Here is a 23318-nt window from a genome sequence, read left to right on the forward strand (position 1 = left end):
TACCTGCTATAGTGTTTCAATCAGGTGCCTTACAGGAAATCTACAAACCGGAATTAGTGCAACAGCACACCACCTCTGAAACTGGAGATAATACATTACCATTGTAATTAGCAGCCATTGGTAAACTTGCTTATCACAAATCTCTCTAGTTCTCTTGAAACCTGTCCAATCTGGAAGTCTGGCTATATACAGTGTAAAGGAGTGCCTTCTTCAATTTGTCTTGAGTCTCCCATGACTGAGATTAACTGGATGACTCAAGATGTATGTCACCTTCTTCAAATTATACATCGCTTCTTAAATCTCTGTCATCTCCTGCCTTAACTGCTTTTCCCCCTGAGCTAAAGAATTCTAAATGTTATATCCTTTTCCTGTCAGGGCTGCCCTAGCCCTGTGGTCATTTTACGTGCTCTTTTCTGCCATTCTTCCAGTGGCTGAATTCTATCGGAACAAGACTGAATCAAGGACTGGTCCACTGGGATCATTTGTATGTCCTTATAAAGTAGAAAAGGCTATTCTATAAAGTTTAATTCATACAAGAGATTGTATGGACAGTTTGCAGTCATGCTATTTAACATTTCCAGCAAGGAGAATAGCAGCAACATCTATGCTGCTGTATTTTGGGGAATAGCTACCTCCTTCATGTCCTTACAATTTTTCCTGTGTTATTTCCCTGCCTTCTTTTTCTCCAACTTTTCTTTGCTAATAATTGAGTATTTAGCCAGTGATAGCAGAGAAATCAAAATATAAAAGAATCCTACAAAGTACTGGAGTAAAATAGGATGATAAATACATGGAACAGCAAACAGAAGCAAACCATTGGCTTAGTTCCCTTTCCATCTAGAATTTTATCCTGTTCTGATTCCTGTATGGTAGCCTATAGTACCTAAAATTTTATTTAGAATTTAAATCTAATTTGTAGGTACAAATGGTTGAGTTAAAAACATTTCCCATGATATTCCTGCATAGGTAGTCATCCCCCATAAGATTTTTGTATTTTAGGGCTAGGTAATAGCCAGCGGCCAATGGTCAGATATTCTGTGAGTTGTACTTCACAACATGTGGAGCATTCCATGTCCTCTACTTCTATTGTATGCTATTTTCTAAAACTAAGCAAAGGAGTATACAGAACAGCTGCTACCTGTTGCCCTTTCCCTAAGGTACACTCTTGTGGAGCCCCAGACGTGATGATGCAGCTAGCTCAAAGCCGAAAGGACGGCTAGCGGCCGACGGTGCTGGTGGTGAACGGCGAATCCGATGTTCTAAGGATCAACACACCATTGGAACCTGGAATGTAAGATCTATGAGCCAGGGCAAATTGGATGTGGTTGTTGGTGAGATGTCGAGATTAAAGATAGACATTCTGGGCGTCAGTGAACTGAAATGGACTGGAATGGGCCACTTCACATCAAATGACCACCAGATCTACTACTGTGGACAAGAGGACCACAGAAGAAATGGAGTAGCCTTCATAATTAATAGTAAAGTGGCTAAAGCAGTGCTCGGATACAATCCAAAAAACGATAGAATGATCTCAATTCGAATTCAGGGCAAGCCATCTAACATCACAGTGATCCAAATATACGCCCCAACCACAAATGCTGAAGAAGCTGAAGTAGAGCAGCTCTATGAGGATCTGCAGCACCTACTGGATGACACGCCTAAAAGAGATGTTATTTTCATCACGGGAGACTGGAATGCTAAGGTGGGCAGTCAGATGACACCTGGAATTACAGGTAAGCATGGCCTGGGAGAACAAAATGAAGCAGGACATAGGCTGATAGAATTTTGCCAAGACAACTCAATGTGCCTAACAAACACCCTCTTCCAGCAACCTAAGAGACGGCTTTATACATGGACTTCCCCAGATGGACAACACCGAAATCAGATTGACTACATCCTTTGCAGCCAAAGGTGGCGGACATCTATACAGTCGGTAAAAACAAGACCTGGAGCTGACTGTAGTTCAGATCATGAACTTCTTCTTGCACAATTTAGGATCAGACTAAAGAGATTAGGGAAGACCCACAGACCAGCTAGATATGAGCTCACTAGTATTCCTAAGGAATATGCAGTGGAGGTGAAGAATAGATTTAAGGAATTGGACTTAGTAGATAGGGTCCCGGAAGAACTATGGACAGAAGTCCACAACATTGTTCAGGCAGCGGCAACAAAATACATCCCAAAGAAAGAGAAAACCAAGAAGGCAAAATGGCTGTCTGCTGAGACACTAGAAGTAGCCCAAGAAAGAAGGAAAGCAAAAGGCAACAGTGATAGGGGGAGATATGCCCAATTAAATGCAAAATTCCAGAGGTTAGCCAGAAGAGATAAGGAATTATTTTTAAACAAGCAATGTGCGGAAGTGGAAGAAGACAATAGAATAGGAAGGACAAGAGACCTCTTCCAGAAAATTAGAAACATCAGAGGTAAATTCCAGGCCAAAATGGGTATGATCAAAAACAAAGATGGCAAGGACCTAACAGAAGAAGAAGAGATCAAGAAAAGGTGGCAAGAATATACAGAAGACCTGTATAGGAAGGATAACAATATCGGGGATAGCTTTGACGGTGTGGTCAGTGAGCTAGAGCCAGACATCCTGAGGAGTGAGGTTGAATGGGCCTTAAGAAGCATTGCTAATCACAAGGCAGCAGGAGACGACGGCATCCCAGCTGAACTGTTCAAAATCTTGCAAGATGATGCTGTCAAGGTAATGCATGCTATATGCCAGCAAATTTGGAAAACACAAGAATGGCCATCAGACTGGAAAAAATCAACTTATATCCCCATACCAAAAAAGGGAAACACTAAAGAATGTTCAAACTATTGAACAGTGGCACTCATTTCACATGCCAGTAAGGTAATGCTCAAGATCCTGCAAGGCAGACTTCAGCAATTCATGGAGTGAGAATTGCCAGATGTACAAGCTGGCTTTAGAAAAGGCAGAGGAACTAGGGACCAAATTGCCAATATCCGCTGGATAATGGAAAAGGCCAGGGAGTTTCAGAAAAACATCTATTTCTGTTTTATTGACTATTCTAAAGCCTTTGACTGTGTGCACCATAACAAATTGTGGCAAGTTCTTAGTGGTATGGGGATACCAAATCATCTTGTCTGCCTCCTGACGAATCTGTAGAACAACCAAGTAGCAACAGTAAGAACAGACCACAGAACAACGGACTGGTTTAAGATTGGGAAAGGAGTACGGCAGGGCTGTATACTCTCACCCTACCTATTCAACTTGTACGCAGAACACATCATGCGACATGCTGGGCTTGAGGAATCCAAGGCTGGAGTTAAAATTGCTGGAAGAAACATTAACAATCTCAGATATGCAGATGATACCACTTTGATGGCTGAAAGCGAAGAGGAACTGAGGAGCCTTATGATGAAAGAAGAAAGTGCAAAAGCTGGCTTGCAGCTAAACCTCAGAAACACCAAGATTATGGCAACCAGCATGATTGATAACTGGCAAATAGAGGGAGAAAATGTAGAAGCAGTGAAAGACTTTGTATTTCTAGGTGCGAAGATTACTGCAGATGCTGACTGCAGTCAGGAAATCAGAAGATGCTTAATCCTTGGGAGAAGAGCAATGACCAATCTCAATAAAATAGTTAAGAGCAGAGACATCACACTGACAACAAAGGTCCGCATAGTTAAAGCAGTGGTGTTCCCCATAGTAACATATGGCTGCGAGAGCTGGACCATAAGGAAGGCTGAGAGAAGGAAGATAGATGCTTTTGAACTGTGGTGTTGGAGGAAAATTCTGAGAGTGCCTTGGACTGCAAGAAGATCAAACCAGTCCATCCTCCAGGAAATTAAGCCAGACTGCTCACTTGAGGGAATGATATTAAAGGCAAAACTGAAATACTTTGGCCACATAATGAGAAGACAGGACACTCTGGAGAAGATGCTGATGCTAGGGAGAGCGGAGGGCAAAAGGAAGAGGGGCCGACCAAGGGCAAGGTGGATGGATGATATTCTAGAGGTGACGGACCCGTCCCTGGGGGAGCTGGGGGTGTTGACGACCCACAGGAATCTCTGGCGTGGGCTGGTCCATGAAGTCACGAAGAGTCGGAAGCAACTGAACAAATAAACAACAACAACACTATTGTGGATTTGCTTTTGCTTCCAATCTGGTTCACATCTCTCAGAGGTTCAACTCAGCATGCACAATTAAGTATAATGGCAATGCTTTTTTCATATATAATGTCAGGATACTGAATACCAGTCAGGTAGAAGTTACAGAGGTAGGGTATTAAATAAGGTCAGATCTCCAATGGTTCATAGTTACAGCATATGGGCTCCAACACCAGCATTATTATGATTGAAATGGAGCAGCAAATGGTACCTCTGTCAAGTAGCTGGATATCCTCAACTGGTCAGGATTTGGCACCTGCATCAGAAAATCTCAATAACCTCTACTTATTCCTGTGTATGATAATATTAATAAATTATATAACTAACCATTTGTGGCCAACTCATGTGACCTTTTTACTCAGCATAATGGTAAACTGGTGCAGTATTTCTATGAGGATATTCAAATTATATCTAATCAAGACTATTTATGCTTTGTAGATTCTGCCCACCCATCCCAGCACATACCCTGATGGAAGGTTTTCTGCACTAAAAGAATGGTCATTTCATTGTTAAAGTCCACAGGTGAAAACCACATGAAGGCAAGCTTTTACATTCTCTTCTGTTCCCATAAAGAAACAAAATTATACTTTCCATGAGTGCCACATCTCTTGCATGCATTAACAGTCTCATGTGCATCTATATCTATCAGTTGTTCTATATATCATGTTGTGTAAGGATGACATTTTGTAAATGCCATCTGATCAGTTCCAGTTTGATTAAATTTGAGCTGATCCTACCATTCTGGAATGCCGCACATCAGGCTGTGGATTAAATGACAGGTTAGCCAATGTTCAGTGTTATAGTCCTATTTTGACTAAGAAGTTGAGTGAGAGTGGGTGGGATTTCCAAGTGCCAAAATTTCCAAGTGCCAAAATAACTTGGCAGACTTTGATTGTTCTGTCCCTTGGGGAAGGGTGATGAGCACCATTTGCTGTTCACTATGAGACAGCCATTGGCCTCAGTAGGTCAGTGGGCACAAGGACTTGGGTGTTCTTGAAAGGATGCCAAGGAACAAGAGCATCCCAGTTTTAAACATCCTCAGGGTAAAACAGGCTGGTTGCTATAGGGGTTCTTCAGAGCCCCAAATGATACCCCAGAAGAGAAGGTGGCCTCTAAAAAGATATGTTTGGGGACATATTTTCCTTTCCTTGGAGGCATGAGAATTCTTTGCCAACAATGAACAGAACAATGTGATTTCAGAGTGGGTTAAACTGTCAAGGACTATTAGAGTTGCCGTAGCAACCTGTACCCAACCCTCGCACCACACATTCATTAAGTTCTGAATCAGAAATAGGAGGCAATTGCCTGTTTGGTTTCCTAGCAATAATTTCAAAATAACTGGGGGAGGGAGACTGCAAAAAAAAAAAAAGTGCAATGTTGGTACAGAGTTGCCCCATTAGTAAATCCTGTGCTCCAAAGAGGAAGTGACATGTGAGTATCTGAGGAGTCAGATCAGACAAGTTTGGAGACAAAGCCAAGTGATTTTTTTCCAGGACTGAATACAAATGCATAAAAATCTAAAAGGAGAACAGGGCAGCCTGGCTTGTCAGGAAGCAGACTGCAGGCCCCCTCACAACAGACAGGTTCAGTTCAGCCTTTATGTTCCTCATGCAGAAGGATTGTTTCCTTCACTGCTACTGTGACTATCTAAAATAAAAGTTGAAAATCAGCTGGAGGTCAAGCAAGAGAAAGATAGTAGTGCAGGTTTATAATGGAATCATTGGTTACAACTGGGATTTTTTTACACAATTAACAATGATCTACTTGATGATATTCATGCCAGGATGTGAGGGCTTTTCTCTCTGCATTGAAACATATTTTAAAATATGGGTAATCTATTTTTAGATAGAGTTTAGATTACTTTACAATGACAGCCAAACTAATATTAAGAAGCGACTTGGGTCAGGTTTCTGATGAGCATCTTAAAAGGAGCAGCCATATACAATTGGAAGAGAGAAGAAATAATAAGGGTGGCTTACTTGATGTGGTACTTCTCCTCTTCACTCTGATGCTGCAGTGTTTTTTGTTCCAGTGTTGCAAGGAAATACATTGAAGTAGGAAGATATATAGTGGCATAGAAACCTAAACTTTATGACAATCCCTGGAAGGGACATTATTTTGACAAGGGACCTGTCAATCATAGAATTTGTGATTGGGTGCTCTCCATATTACAACAACCATGATTATCAGCTGTCCATGGTGCTGGACATAATACAAATTGTAATTCACTCTTTATTTATTTATTCATCATATTTTCATCACTGCCCATCTCCCCCACACGGAGGACCCTGGGCGGTTCACAATAAAAACAATTTAAAATTCAATAAAATCATAAATAATACCAGTAATATATAAATGTGAAATGCAATGAAGTCCAAGTAACAGTGGATCTAATTTAGCCCATAAGGGGATAAGACCAGTCCTGGCAGAACTAGGCAACCAACCAGACCCAAGAATGGCTCTTCCTCTCCCCACTCCAGGCAAGGTGGCAAAACCAGGTCTTCAGCTGTTTTCTGAAGTCCAGGAGGGAGGGGGCTAACCTCACTTCTGGGGGAAGGATGTTCCAAAGGGTGGGAGCTGCTGCAGAGAAGGCCCACCTCCTGAACCCTGCCAGATGGAATTCTCTTACAGCCAAGGTCCATAGAATGCCCTCTCTGCATGACCAGGTGGGACCGGTTGATGTAACGGGGATGAGAGACTCCCTCAGGTAACTTGGCCCCATGCCATGTAGGGCTTTAAAGGTGATAACCTTGAATTGGAAGCAAATTGGCACCCAATGCAGCTTGCGGAGCAGGGGAGTTATATGTGGTGATCTTGAAGCACCTAAAATCACCTGCATGGCTGCACTTTGGACCAGCTGTAGCACCCATGTTAGGGTTGTCTGGAAAGCACCCAGTTGTGCTTAAAGCTGTGTGGATTGGGAAGAATTTTGAGGGCTTCTAGCAGCCAGCACAGTCTTTTACTTTTTATTGTCCCAGATCCAACTTCCCAAGTTCTACCAGCTGCCAGTCAATGATGCACGGATGTTTCTCATTCTTCTTTGTCTGCTTTTACCTCTATGGCACTGTCTGGAATTTGCTGTTACATGTTCTGCTCATAATAAATATGTTTGTGTTTTGGCTCATGTTGTTAAACAAATCATCCAAATTGTTATTTGCCAACTGGGTAGATTTTGTTTTTTTTTCCATATATACTAGAAGAACACTCTGTCCATTTCCCCAGATAGTGAGAACTCCCTAGGCAGAACTACTGTACCTTTAGCTTCCCTAGGATGAGAATAAGCACTAAGGATTTGCAGGAATCTTTGTATTTCTGCTTTTATAACCAATGCAAAGGATACTGTATAAGAATGAGGGAAGGAAATCCAGTCCTAAAAGAGGAAGCAGCAATCTGTATCCGGCAACAGATTCCCAGACTGTATCCCAACTCCTTGAGGCTTCTTCAAGCCCAGCTAATTCCAGTTACAAGTCATTACCTTTGTCTTCAAATAAAGTTGAAATAACTTCAGCTTTCTTTTCTCTTTCTTTTTCAGAGTAGTGGTCTCAGTCCCCAGCCTTGGACACAAATTGATCATTCAGGGAAACATCACTCAACTACTTCTTTTATTTTTTTACTCTTATTTATATTTATTTATTAGAGCAATTTTATATTTGTATATTTTATTTATTGTATGTTTGTTGTTTTAATTAATTATTGTAAACCACCCAGAGTCCCCCAATGGGAGGAGATGGGTGGGGACAAATTAAATTAAAAAATAGAAAAATAAACGAGTAAGGAAAAATCTACTAGTTATATCTGGCTATTAGCAAGCAAGCAATTACTTCCAATTCCTAGAAAGAATGCATTTTAAATAGTTCAGTAATCCATTCTGGGAAAAGAAGATAAAGTGTACAAAACTGAGACTGTGCAGAGTAATGTTTGGATGGATATTTATATTTATATAGTTATTTCTCTTTTTTCAGACTGAACAGCTCCCTCTTCATTGTTACTTTTCCTCCTCTTCCTCCTCCTGGCATAACCATTAATGAAACAAAAAGGCAATGTTTACTGTGCCCCACAAAGCTATTTCCCAGTCTCAGTTGTGCTGGAAAGAAATATTTTCTTCAGGATCAAACTATATATTCTTAATGCTCTTGTAAATGGCCAGCAACATCCCTCTCCTCTCCTCTACCCTATCCCTTTTCCCTATGGAAAAGCTGCAGTATGACTTAGGGGTAGCAGTTAATGGGCCACGCAATTACTCTGAAAGAAAAAAATAATTTCATCTAAGTCAGTGATGGGAAACCTGCAATCTCTGTTACAGAAAACCTGTTTCTCAGCATATTTGCTATTAGATATTTATCCCTTGGGGTCTTGAAGTCAGTGGGGAATCTTGTTCTTCAGCTCAGGTAACAAAATGTCTTTATCTACTTCTACTTGTTGAGTCCATGTATTTCACACTATTATCAAACTTAAGAAAGGGTGGCCATCCTTCAGCCCTAACGGGGCGGAAATCTTTATTCATTAGCATCTGTCCTCTAATTTTATTTCTTGTTCTGCTGCTGGTTGGTTAATATCAATGGAGAATTTACAGATAAATAGACTGTAGAGAAGAAAATGTTCTGATTTTGTAGATTTTATTCTCCAGCAAAACCTTGATATATCTGTTGCTAGCTAAGCAGAGATGAGTTCAGGGTTCTAGCTAGTAAAGCATCTGGACTCCTCTAGAGCCACTGGGACTTCGTCAGCATTCCTAAAGGTAGGAGTCTGAACTGAAGTGAAGTTTGCAGCAATCGCCACAGAAATCTTTTGAAGCTGCTTGTTGCTTTTGCAATAATATTGGGAATAATCTTTCATTGAAATGACATAAAGATGGATCTCTTTTGCTACTACTGGAACCTGGCACTTTTTGTTTAACTGTGCATTTATCTATCTTGCTTTGCAATGATGAAATAACAAATAATCACAGCTCATTCGTCACAGGCTCTCTTCAGGGGTTCATAGCTTCAGTGTTATCCACCATTTATAAACAGTTCATCTGTAATCCAATATTAATGGAGCAGTTAATGTAATCAGAAAAAAGTTGCTATCTCAGTATAAATAAACCTGTACATTTAAAAAAACTGTGTGTCCTAGAAGTATTAAAATTAGCTGTTTAGGAGTATGATCATCAACCTGAAGGGAGATTTCCTGCCCCCTGGAAGTAGAACTCTTTATCTTTTATTTTTTTTAATTCTTAGTTACTTGTATTCTTTGAGGATAAAAGATTCATTCAACAGTTAGGTTAGGGCTACTATATCTGGGCTGCAAAACGTGGAAAGCCATTAGATGGCAGCAAAGGCATGCAGAAAGCTAACTCTTTGCTGCCATCTAGCAGCTGTTGGGACCTTTGCAAATATTCCTTTATTTACCTCAATGCCAAGAACATGGAGATAGTCAGTTTGCCCAGGGGAACAGGGTGAAAAAATGTCACGTAGCATGGACAGCCCTCAATTGTATGCTAGGTTTTTTTTTTTTAAGTCAGAGATGAATTCTGCAGCTGTGGACAACCCATGGATCTCTCTGCCACTTATCTGCTTCACACGTCTCATTAAACCGTAATCCCGAAATGTAGTGGAATCATTTTTTTTGTTTTTGTTTTTAGAAAAGCAAAATAGATTTCTTAAATTAACACACCAATTTTACTTCTTAAAAATTCTAACCAACCAAAAAGACTAAAAGTGGGGGAGGCAGAAAATTCAATCCTTCCCCCTCAGGAGATGTCATCGTATGTCCACAATGCCTTGCCTAGATTTCATGATAAACTTAAGGATTATTTTTATATAGATACTAATGGGCATTTTATGGATCTTTTCTTTCTTTCTTTCTTTCTTTCTTTCTTTCTTTCTTTCTTTCTTTCACTGTTTATTAGGGGTTTTCCCCTCCTTTTTGTCATGTTTAGTTTATTTTAATCACTATAACATAGCTAGTTTTTTCTTCTTCACAGTACAACCACTATTTATCTTTTATCCCCCTTTCTGTTGCTGTTGCAGTTTCTGTGCTTCATGATTAAAAATAAGAAATATATCCCCAAAATGCCCCCTGCTGCCTTCAAAGCCTGGCCAGCCCTGAAGGGTGGATGGAGAGGCACATGAAGCTGAGCATCCATCCCAAAGGGCAAAAGGAAGAGACAACCATAGCACAGCCCCACTGGCAACCACCTCTGGGTAGGTTGCTCAGATAAGTTATGACAGCAGACAAATGCTGAAATATTCCCAATGAAAAGGCACACACAACTATATGGACACAAACATATGAAAGGTACACTACCTTTCCTTTGATTTCAGTAGGTTTATGTTCAGTCTTGTTCATTCTCTTGATTGTTTTCTTGTTTCCTTGTGCATTCATAACTCTGGAATTCTTCTATGCAGTCATAACTGGTCTTTTTTGCACTTTTTACAAGGACTCTACTTTCAGCTGATTAGAATATATGGAAGCAGAAGAGAACTGTTGAACTAGAAGGTAGATGATCATCCAAAGGCAACCCTCTTTGAACACTACAGCCTTTGACAGAGGATACAGGGTGGCAGAAACTAAATGACAGCCCTTCTGCATAAGCTGAAGTGTTTATGGTCTTCAGAAGAGGTAGAAGGCCATGCTGTCTATGTCATGGGACATCCTGAGCAGATCACCCAACTGAAAAATCTGGAAGGAGCACTTGGGCTAGGAGCATTTGGAGAGATTAACCCTTTACACTGTATCATCAGTTAATACCATAAGCTCAATGTTGCTATAATTTCACCTGGGGATGAAATTACTCTCCAAAAGACTTATTAGCAATGTGAAGGGGGAGAATCAATTGGAAAAACTCTAGGGGCACGTTTTAAAACACTTCCATCAGCGCCACTGTTCTGAGTCTCACAGAGTGTCCCCCACATTCTATCTGCTTTGTTTGCTCTCCTTTTCTGTTTTTCTGCCGAGAATTTCTCCTACAACATATGACTGGGCCAGCCTACTCAGTATGTTCTTGGCCTTGAAACATGCTGCTCCTCCTAGTCACCAGATGAAAGACCAGGTAGCACCTTTGTTGGGCAATAACCTGGCATAATCAGAGACAAATCATTCCTGGCATAATCAGAGGCAAATCATTCCTGGCATAATCAGAGGCAAATCATTCCTGGTATAATCAGAGGCAAATCATTAACTTCATTCTCACCATGAATCAGAAGAACCTGGCTACATCCAAGCCTGTTAGGAAGCTCAGGCCCAATTCATGGTACTGGCTGGAACTTTGTAAGGCAGGTGGCACATTGATGCCCTATTTACCTCCCCTTATCTTCATCTGAGGCCCTTCTCTAGGTGCCTGCCCACTGAGTCGAGGCAGATGGCTATAAGGGAAGGTGCCTTTTCAAAAGTGACATCCAATTGGTGCAATACCCTCTCAAGATGGGCTTACCTGGTATCTAGTCTATGCCTTTCTGGCATCAGGAAAATGGCTTTCTTATTTTCTCTGTCATTTTAGGAAACTATTATATAGTTACTGGATACTGTTTTATTGCCAGTTTTATTGTGATTTTATCTGTTGCTGTTAAATTTTAGTTCTATAATGCTTGTATTTTTATTGATTTTTCTTTGAAGATTTTCTCCCTAATAAGGTTTCAGCTCAAGGATCAGTAGATTTACTAAGTGCATCGTTATCACTTTTGCTTGAAAATCTTTATGCCACTACACTACTGTCTGTAATTGTGTAATGTGTGTACCTATTTTATATTTATATGTGCAAATATGCATTGATTGTGCAGACTGCAGTTTCTGCAGATCTAAGCTAAACTAAGCTAAACTACTGCTGAGAAGAACAAACTTCATGAGCAAAGTCAATATAAACCTATATAGCAAGTAGTATGTTCCAGCAGAATAGGTGTGTGCCAGGTCCCTTCCATTAAATGTTGCCATCTTGTGTGACCAAGGAGGTGTGCCTTCTCTGCTGTGACCCCCACCCTCTGGAACAGCATCCCCCCAGAGGTACAGACAGCATTCCAGAAAGCTTTGAAAAGTTGGCTTTGGTCCCAGGCCTGGGGTTGATGTTTGTTATTTATCTATGGCCCTGTTTTGTTTTGTTGATTTTGTTGGTTATTAGATCATAAACATTAGATTATTATAAACATCATTAGATCTGGGCTGTCTGATTTAATGTTTTTAGCTGTTTTTATGTGGTTTTTTTCTAGTTTTATATACTGCTCAAAGTCCATTGGAGTTGGGTGGCCAATAAATTTAAAATAATAACAATAATAATAACAGCAATGACAATGACAATGACAACAAACAGATGCTGCCTTATCCTGTTCAGCAAACAACTGAAAAACCTCCCAGAAAATTTAATAAACTGCTGAGCTGCTGAGCTTGCCGATCGGAAGGTCGGCAGTTCGAATCTGCGTGACGGGGTGAGCTCCCGTTGCTAGTCCCAGCTCCTGCCATCCTAGCAGTTCGAAAACATGCAAATGTGAGTAGATTAATAGGTACCGCTTCAGCGGGCAGGTAACGGCGTTCCATGTAGTCATGCCGGCCACATGACCACGGAAGTGTCTACGGACAAACGCCGGCTCTTCGGCTTTGAAACAGAGATGAGCACCGCCCCCTAGAGTCAGACACGACTGGACTTAATGTCAAGGGAAACCTTTACCTTTACCTTATTCACACTGAACATTCAGTCATCAGTTAGAACTGGAAGATATTTAAGCATGTCCTCTTGAAAGACAAATGAGATAAGATTACCACTGCTTATATGTCTCTTGAAATGAATGCCCAGCCATTTTACTGGAGCCTGTAGGTTGTTAATGCCACTTACGCTATTAGCCCGAGCACTCCTAGCATTTAGTGATCCAAAGGAATTCATTTCAAGTGTAGGTTCCAAAGTTGGACCATTTTTCCACCTTCCCTTTTTACTCGTTGTGTGTCATAATTAAAAGCAAGAAGTGGTCTCTTTTTCTTTTTCTCTTCATGCTGGAATTTTCTAACAATTTCTGTTTAGCCTTATCAGTCTCCTGATTTCTCATTCTACCTTGGTATTCAGAAGAGTTAAGCTTCTTTAGACTCCTAGTGAGCAATATACAAGCATCAATCCCAGATAGGGCTAAATGGGTTGATCACCCACTGAGATCTATGCCCTTCATCCTGGTTCCTGAGGAGAAAGTTATCTATATGTTAAATATATTTGTCCTATAAGAACAGAATGACGGGGCACCTAGCTGATGAATTGGGACGCTGAGCTTCCTCAGATTCAGCTGTTCCTAGACCTAGCTTTCTCCCATTAATCCACATAATTTCTTATGCTGTCGCTATCTTTGCATGATTCCCTTGGGATAAATAGTTTGTTTTTATTAAATATGTAGGTTCTGGATTATTCCTCCCTACACAATATCAAATCCAGCCATTTAGCCCTAAAGCACATTACTACTATCGAAGCCAGTTTACTAAAACTGATCCTCTTCTGCTAAATTAGGCTTCAGTTTAAACCATCCTTGTTTTCTATTCTGATTAAAGATTATAGAAATTGAAATCCAGCATCAGATAGGAGAAGCTGAAATCTTAAACTTGAAATGCCCACACTATCTTACTTGAGTAGATTATTTTACTTATTCTTTATTAACATACTGTATTTCTATACTGCTTCTGATGTATTCACATACCAACCAATTTGCAATAAAAATATTAAAATACAATAATAAAAATAATAAATTGAAACAATGCAATTTTATTTTATTTTAATTTAATGTGGTATTATTATCATATTATGATAATATGGGTGGAATGGAAAGCAAAACCAAAATGGAACCATTCTTCCCACATTCACACAGTGAAGTCCTGGGTATAAACGAATAAACTTTTAATTATCATTATTGGAGTGGGAGAGCATTCCAGAGTGCAGGCGCCAGGGCAGAGATGGTCCATTCATGAGTAAGTACATAATGACACTCAGTAAGTTTCATCACCTACAACAGGGGTTCCTCTGATGATTTCACTCATTGATGCTTTTGACCCAAAGTCCTAGAGGTAAATATTCCTAAGTGTGGTTATCTTGGACTGAAATATCCACATGTAACTGGACAGTGTATTCTAGATCTTTAATCCATTTTAAAAAATGTCCCACTTGTGCCAGAGTAAAATTTTGGATGCAGTTCAAGGAAGAAGCCAACTCGGAAACTTAAATCTGTTGAATTGTCACAATCTCTTTGCACTATGGTCTCTGCACCAATGGGTTAAACTGCACAGGGCATTGTTAATTTGAAAGCAATAAAGGTAGAAATAATGTTGTAAGAAGGTAAAATTAATATGAAAGGAAACATCAAACATTCCCTTCAGCAGTACCAAATTATTTTAGGTTCTTACTGAAATTCATTATTAAGGAAAGTTCAAAATATGTATCTCTGTAATGTTTTACAGTGCTGGCACTTGATGTACCACATATGTGACTTAAACTAAAGTATACAGTATGTGTATGTATCTTCAGCAAAGGATCGTTACCTTGTTGTGGTGCTGGAGCTTGAGCACCTCAGTGATGCCATGAGCTAAACCATGAAGGGCCACCCAAGACGGGAAGGTCATGACAGAGAGGTCAGACTAAATGCGATCCCTGGGGAAGGTAATGGTAACCCACCCCAGTATTCTTGCCGTGAAAACTCAATGGATCAGTACAACCAGAGATATGTTGGTATACCATCGGAAGATGAGACCCCCAGGTCAGAAGATGGTCAAAATGCTACTGGGGAGGAACAGAGGATGAGTTCAACTAGACCCAGACGTGATGACGCAGCTAGCTCAAAGCCGAAAGGACGGCTAGCAGCCGACGGTGCTGGTGGTGAATGGCGAATCCGATGTTCTAAGGATCAACACACCATTGGAACCTGGAATGTAAGATCTATGAGCCAGGGCAAATTGGATGTGGTTATTGGTGAGATGTCAAGATTAAAGGTAGACATTTTGGGCGTCAGTGAACTGAAATGGACTGGAATGGGCCACTTCACATCAGATGACCACCAGATCTACTACTGTGGACAAGAGGACCACAGAAGAAATGGAGTAGCCTTCATAATTAATAGTAAAGTGGCTAAAGCAGTGCTCGGATACAATCCAAAAAACGATAGAATGATCTCAATTCGAATTCAGGGCAAGCCATCTAACATCACAGTGATCCAAATATACGCCCCAACCACAAATGCTGAAGAAGCTGAAGCAGAGCAGTTCTATGAGGATCTGCAGCACCTACTGGACAACACGCCTAAAAGAGATGTTATTTTCATCACAGGAGACTGGAATGCTAAAGTGGGCAGTCAAATGACACCTGGAATTACAGGTAAGCATGGCCTGGGAGAACAAAATGAAGCAGGAATTATTTTTAAACAAGCAATGCACGGGAGTGGAAGAAGACAATAGAATAGGAAGGACAAGAGACCTCTTCCAGAAAATTAGATACATCAGAGGTAAATTCCAGGCAAAAAAGGGTATGATCAAAAACAAAGATGGCAAGGACCTAACAGAAGAAGTGGAGATCAAGAAAAGGTGGCAAGAATATACAGAAGACCTGTATAGGAAGGATAACAATATCGGGGATAGCTTTGACGGTGTGGTCAGTGAGCTAGAGCCAGACATCCTGAAGAGTGAGGTTGAGTGGGCCTTAAGAAGCATTGCTAATAACAAGGCAGCAGGAGACGACGGCATCCCAGCTGAACCGTTCAAAATCTTGCAAGATGATGCTGTCAAGGCAATGCATGCTATATGCCAGCAAATTTGGAAAACACAAGAATGGCCATCAGATTGGAAAAAATCAACTTATATCCCCATACCAAAAAAGGGAAACACTAAAGAATGTTCAAACTATCGAACAGTGGCACTCATTTCACATGCCAGTAAGGTAATGCTCAAGATCCTTCAAGGTAGACTTCAGCAGTTCATGGAGCGAGAATTGCCAGATATACAAGCTGGGTTTAGAAAAGGCAGAGGAACTAGGGACCAAATTGCCAATATCCGATGGATAATGGAAAAAGCCAGGGAGTTTCAGAAAAACATCTATTTCTGTTTTATTGACTATTCTAAAGCCTTTGACTGTGTGCACCATAACAAATTGTGGCAAGTTCTTAGTGGTATGGGGATACCAAGTCATCTTGTCTGCCTCCTGATGAATCTGTAGAACGACCAAGCAGCAACAGTAAGAACAGACCACGGAACAACGGACTGGTTTAAGATTGGGCAAGGAGTACGGCAGGGCTGTATACTCTCACCCTACCTATTCAACTTGTACGCAGAACACATCATGCAACATGCTGGGCTTGAGGAATCCAAGGCTGGAGTTAAAATCTCTGGAAGAAACATTAACAATCTCAGATATGCAGATGATACCACTTTGATGGCTGAAAGCGAAGAGGAACTGAGGAGCCTTATGATGAAAGAAGAAAGTGCAAAAGCTGGCTTGCAGCTAAACCTCAGAAACACCAAGATTATGGCAACCAGCGTGATTGATAACTGGCAAATAGAGGGAGAAAATGTAGAAGCAGTGAAAGACTTTGTATTTCTAGGTGCGAAGATTACTGCAGATGCTGACTGCAGTCAGGAAATCAGAAGACGCTTAATCCTTGGGAGAAGAGCAATGACCAATCTCAATAAAATAGTTAAGAGCAGAGACATCACACTGACAACAAAGGCCCACATAGTTAAAGCAATGGTGTTCCCCGTAGTAACATATGGCTGCGAGAGCTGGACCATAAGGAAGGCTGAGAGAAGGAAGATAGATGCTTTGGAACTGTGGTGTTGGAGGAAAATTCTGAGAGTGCCTTGGACTGCAAGAAGATCCAACCAGTCCATCCTCCAGGAAATAAAGCCAGTCTGCTCACTTGAGGGAATGATATTAAAGGCCAAACTGAAATACTTTGGCCACATAATGAGAAGACAGGACACCCTGGAGAAGGTGCTGATGCTAGGGAGAGCGGAGGGCAAAAGGAAGAGGGGCCAACCAAGGACAAGGTGGATAGATGATATTCTAGAGGTGACAGACTTGTCCCTGGGGGAGCTGGGGGTGTTGACGACCGACAGGAATCTCCGGCGTGGGCTGGTCCATGAAGTCACGAAGAGTCGGAAGCGACTAAACGAATAAACAACAACATGTGTATGTATAATGGCATGTATCCCTGCCCACTGAGTTTTTATGATAATTTTGTGAACACTGTTAGCACTTTTGTGTGTACTTTTTGACTTGCAAAGTACATCACAAAATCAGAAAAAGTGTGGATTTTGGCACATCATTGCTTTCCTCTTTGAATACACATTTGGGACGTGTGAATTGAGTATGTTCACACTGAAATGTGCACTGAACAATTTCGCACCCATCCCTAGTTTTAAACAGAAAGCAGAATCATTCTGTTATTGTTCCAGTTAATTACCTCCAGGGGAATAATCTGTCTCTTAAATAGCTTCCATTTTGTCGAAAGCAATATATATGATGTTCGATCACAGATCTCGGACGGCAAGTGCTTTGTAGATAGGCAGGCTCTGATCAAGAGAGCAGAACATGCACTTCTTTTGAAACCAGCTAAACGTGCTAAGTTGTTCTTTGGGTGCCAGGGACTTCGGGATGTAAATGGTAATATCACAGCCCGAGTTTGGGTTTTAAGGACTATTTATTTAAAGAGCTATTTAGAAAAAAGACCATAGAATATGTATTCCTATAATCTGAAATCTCCAGACCAGGTTCCATATACACGTAAAAAGAGCTGTATCTTCTCAAAACAAAACATATTTGTTGAATCTTCAGACAACTTCAACACCTACTGTTTGTCAGTTCGTTTGTTTATTCAATTTGTATACCACCACAATCAATCAGACTCTCTGTGATTCGCAGTAAAGCAAAAATATCATCAACAGTGCAGCTCAAACATTGATGGTAAGTAAATTAAAATTCAAACTAAACTATACATATATATACATACATACATACACACACATACATACGCACACACACACACACACACATATATATATCACAACAGTCAATGGCATCATCTCACTCTTCATAAACTCTCTGAAAGAGTTCTGTTTTCAATCACTTTCAGGAAGCACATAATGTGGGAGCAAGTCTGATATCCATTGGGAGACTATTGCAGAGCACAGGCATGCCATGAAGAAAGGGTGCCTTAGCCCCTGTAACAGAAGTGTCAAAAAGTCAAGATGGCAGGACTTCAATTGCATGGTCTCAATTGCCATCTTGGGTTTTCTTTTACCTTCCCTGGGGATGTCCCTGTCCCTCACTACCTGAAAATGGGGTAGCAATAGTAGTTTGTTCCAGGATAGGCCAATTCTGGTTGGAAAAGACAGACCAGAAATTATCTTAGTGCCAAGCCATATATGGCTTTATGATTTAAAACTAGAACTTTGAATCACTCCGAGAAGCCAAGGGGTAACTAGTGCAGTACCCAGAATACCCAGTGTAATGTGCTTATGGCAATAAGCACCAGCCAATAACTGGGCTTCTGCATTCTAGACAAACTGTTGCTTCCAAGTGGTCTTCAAAGGAAGCTCCAAGTACAACACATTCCTATAACTTAGCCAAGTAGCGATGACAGTGTGAGTCACTCCAGTTAAAGCTGCATCAGCCAGACCTAGGCAAAGGGCCTCCTGGTCATGGCTTCCAGTGCCCATATAGCAGTAGCCACAAGTCTAGGTTTAGGTTCCCTAAATTACAAATAATCCTTAAGGGGCAGTCCCACTCTGTCAAGAGAAAACCCCAGTGCTGACAAAACATCAACACCATAGTAACTTCATGGTGCTTGGGCTCAGCTTCAGTCTGTTTCATTCCATCCAGATCTTAACCACCTTCAAACACTGGGACAAGATGTAACAGCATTCCTGCATGGCCTGAGGTAGCAACGTATAGTTGAATATCATCAGCATACCAATCATGCTGTGCCCTGAACCAATGCATGGCCTTCCCAAACAGCTTCATGTAAATTTGACAATCAGAACTGACTCCTGAATCACCCCCCAGGGGAGTAGCCATTGACCCAATCTCTCCTCCTCTGCAGCAGATAGTGCCATCAATCTCGTCCCCACATATGATCCAGAAGGACACTTTGGTCAATACTTTCAAAGGCCAATGCAAGATCTGAATGGACCAAAAAGGACTTGTGAGGTGTTTTTATTTTACTATAGATATTTACGCTGTTGTTTTTATAGGATTTATATACTGTTGTTTTGATATTTATTTTGTATTATATTTTTTATATAGCGGGCCTTCTCTGCAGTGGCGCCCGCCCTGTGGAACATGCTGCCCCCGGAGGTGGGATTGGCCCCATCGCTCCTGGCCTTTCAGCGGAGTCTGAAGACCTGGCTCTGCCGCCTCGCTTGGGGCGGAGAGGGGAATAGATCTACATGGGGATGGCTGCTACAGACCACTCCCCCATACTTGGACTGTTTTAGATTCTTCTGCCACTTGGACTTTTTATTTTTTTATTCTTATTTATATTATTTGTTGCTGTAATTTCATATTGTGTATTTTATTCATTGTATTATTGTTGTTTTAATTGATTATTGTAAACTGCCCAGAGTCCCCTGACGGGAAGAGATGGGCGGGGACAAATTGGATAAATAAATAAATAAATAAATACGTTGTTAGCCACTCAGAGTTGCTACAGTGAGATGTACAGCCATATAAACCAAATTCCTAATAATCGCAATCATAATCTTAATAATTCCCCAGTCCAGGTTCTGACAAATGCCATCCACAGGAGCATCCAATACATCTCTATCCTATGCCTTGGCCTTAACCCTGAGTGAAAATAATCCAGATAATCCACTTCTTCTAGGACGCTCCATAGGTGGACCCCAAATACCCTCTCAATTCTTCCTAGAAAGAGAAGTTTACAGACTGAATGAGAATTGTCAAGAGCAGCTGGGTCAGGCCAGAGATTACTTAGCTGGGTCAGGCCCACAGTCACCATTATTCTCATTCCCGCAGATTAACATGCCATTTTTTCTTGAAATGGTCTGTTACCTGTCTTAATACAGGCCTCCCTCTATATAAAACAGGAGAAATGGGTTGAAAAATCCTTAACCTAGATCTGGATTGGAATATGTCCACATGGCCCTAATTCAGGGCAGTCAGACAGAAAGGTGGGAGAAGGATGAATCAGTCTTAGGTACCACAGCACTAAGCTGAAGATTGGGTAGACTGGAAATCTGTCAGCTGTTGAATGTGGACTAACTTTATGAACCTTTGGCTTTTAGGTTGTGCCTGGTGTCTCTGGGATTGAAGTTAGTGTCTCGGTTATATACACTGACTGCTGACAAGTCAGGAGCCACTCCAAGAATGGACTTCTAATTGCAAACAAATCATTTGACAAGCATCTTTTAAAACTGAGGATTCTGGCTGGCTGCTACATGATCTATTAACATACCAGTAATGGGATTATCTATTATATATGCCTTTTTCAGCATCTCTGATCATTTTGTGAGAAGCACAGAGACAATACTGGGAAATAGCATTTTGCAGTGGTTTCATCTAAGAGATGCTACTGCACCAGTAACTAGTAAAAAAAATAAAAGCATATTGGAGTATTTTTAAATGCTTCTGTCCAAAGCTGCTTGTATGAAGTCCTTTCTATGTCACATACTAACTAGGTGGCATCCCCTTTTATATATCAGAACCCCAGAAGAGGAGCTTCTGTCTACATCATGCACAAGAAATGTTCCAGTTTCTCAGCGGTTATGGTTGCAGCTCTCATATCTGGAAATCACCTGAAAATATTTACTTTTCCTGACATTTGCACCAGTATTGAATATATTTGCCTTCTGAGAAGATTTTATTAATGTTCCTTATAACAAATTTGTATTTAGCTTCCAATGTCCTTAATGATGTCATCATGTAGCTAAAAATAATTGTCCAGTACCATGATGCCCAAGATGTCACTGTGTGATCTTAGGTGGGTGAGATGACATGCAATTCATCAAAACACTTCCTTTCTTTCAGTGTTATCACTGTATTTCAAATTCCAAATGACTATATATTGGCTGGGATCATCATAAAACTAATCCCAAAAGAAGAAAGTGTCATTGCTGCATGCACCCCTGTATGATACCAAAGCAGGAAAAGCTAGGAAAATTAATTGCACTTAACATTAATCTCAATCATTCATAAAACAAAGCCTTACATTAGAGATCATATATGAAAATCCTGATGATGGATTTAAAGCTGAGAGGCAGCAAGAAATTTGCCTGTTTCTTTGCAGCTGATAGAGCATTGGAAGTAGAACTTCCCAGTTCTCTTCAACACTCTCCGAGTGTCCCTTGTTTTCTTTTTATTTTATTACTAATTTAAATTACAGTTGGTCTTTTGGTGAGGGTCTTATTTTAAATTAGTAATGATAAGCATTGTATTCTCTTGCAACAATGTGATGTCAAAAATCTTTCTTCACATTGTCCACTTCAGTGCCTGCATTACACTTCACTCCCATTCCAGAAGTAGGTGATGCCTAAGTGATTGTAGTATTTATATCATTCTGCAATCACTCTTAAATGAACCATCTTCTGGGGATAATTATTTTCAGGCCTTTGATCCGTTCTGAGCTGGACAGAGGTGCTAGTAGAGGCATGCATGATCTCTTCTAATATTCATGTGTATTGATCTACTGTATTTCTAATTATTTCAAGTTGTATCAAACAATTACAATGAAGTATATTATCTGCTCCTTTGCATCTGATTTTCTTTTCTCATCCCTCTGTAGATGTCACTTGCAGAATATGATGGATTTCATTTTAAGAGACATTTATCTTGCTCTAAATGTGCAGCTAAAGACATAGTGCAAGGAACCTAGTTTTTAATGAAAAAGCCAACAAACTGAACTTCCTCTTATAATTGGGTGATCTCATCTGGTCTCATATTTCCCCAGTTCAAGGCTGAAACAGGAAAATTTCTTCCTTGTGTAGCCTTACTTGGCATTTCACATTGCTAGGCAACCATTTCTAAGAAGGCCTGCCACAATTGAGTGTTAGATGGTACACAATATGAGGTTGTGCAAGAAAAAATGGTAGGTGGAAGACACAAAAAAATGAGACTCTCACTTTTGGGTTTCAAATGTGTTTTCTCAAGCCAATTATTAAGCTATGGAATTCATTAATGCAAAACATGGCAATGGTCACAAATGTGGAGGCTTTAAAATGGAATTGGACAAATTCATGGAAGGCAGTTCTATCAAGGGCGTTCACCTCTGAGTTGGGGCCAGCCTACTTCAAAACACCAGTTCCAGGAGACCAATGAAGAGGGATATGTCTCCACTTATTGCTTGCAAGCTTCCCAAAGGGATCCGGGTGGCCACCGTAAGTAACAAAACGCTGGACTAACATAAGCCTTGCTCTGATCCAGCAGGACTATTCTTATGCTCCTGTGCTGTTACCTAAGTCCATTGATGTATTTCCATGGCCTTCAGATAGACCTGCCTGCTTCACAGATATGAGGACCTGAAGAAAGAGGCTGCTTTGGTAAACCAAAGTTCATTCTTCTAGCTTTGGTGCCTGCACTTTAGATACGGGGTTTGTCCATGTAGAACCATCCCTTTCAAAAGCCATGTCTAAAGATGCAGGGATGCTGTGTTCCTAGTATAGTAATAGCAAAAAGAAAAACAGCTCTTCTGATCTCAAAGCGCCAGTTAGACCCTTTGAGCAGCTTACAGGTAGAGTCAAAGGCATCTTTTACGCTACTTGCCTTATACCTACCAAGCCTCAGGGACTCAGGATCCTGTGTTTACTTGAATGCTAGGCCCAAAGTGCAAGGAACAGTATTTTTGTCTGTTTATGTTAAGCACTCACCTCTCTGGTTTATGTAAAATTAAAGGATTTGTTCCGATAGCTATCACCAAGTGGCACGTGCACATTTTTTTTTCTCACAGTGTGAGAACATATTTCAGCTACCTCTAGTTAACCCTAGGTCTCTTCAGACATGATATTTATTCACTAAGAATGGCAAAAGGAATTTTTAAAAAGCCCCTTTTGATGTATTCCACAGACCCTGAACAACACATTGGAGATGGAGCACCACACCCATTTTTAAATTGGGAACCAAGCAGATTAGAGCCACCCATCCATGTGGAGTAAATTAAATCTACTCTGAATTGACCTGATCCTTGCTGAGATGGGGATTTGTGCTGAGTCTGGGAACAGCAGTCCTGGGAAGCAACTATAACTACAAA

This window comes from Candoia aspera, chromosome 2 (assembly GCF_035149785.1).
Source record: "Candoia aspera isolate rCanAsp1 chromosome 2, rCanAsp1.hap2, whole genome shotgun sequence".
Lineage (NCBI taxonomy): Eukaryota > Metazoa > Chordata > Lepidosauria > Squamata > Boidae > Candoia > Candoia aspera.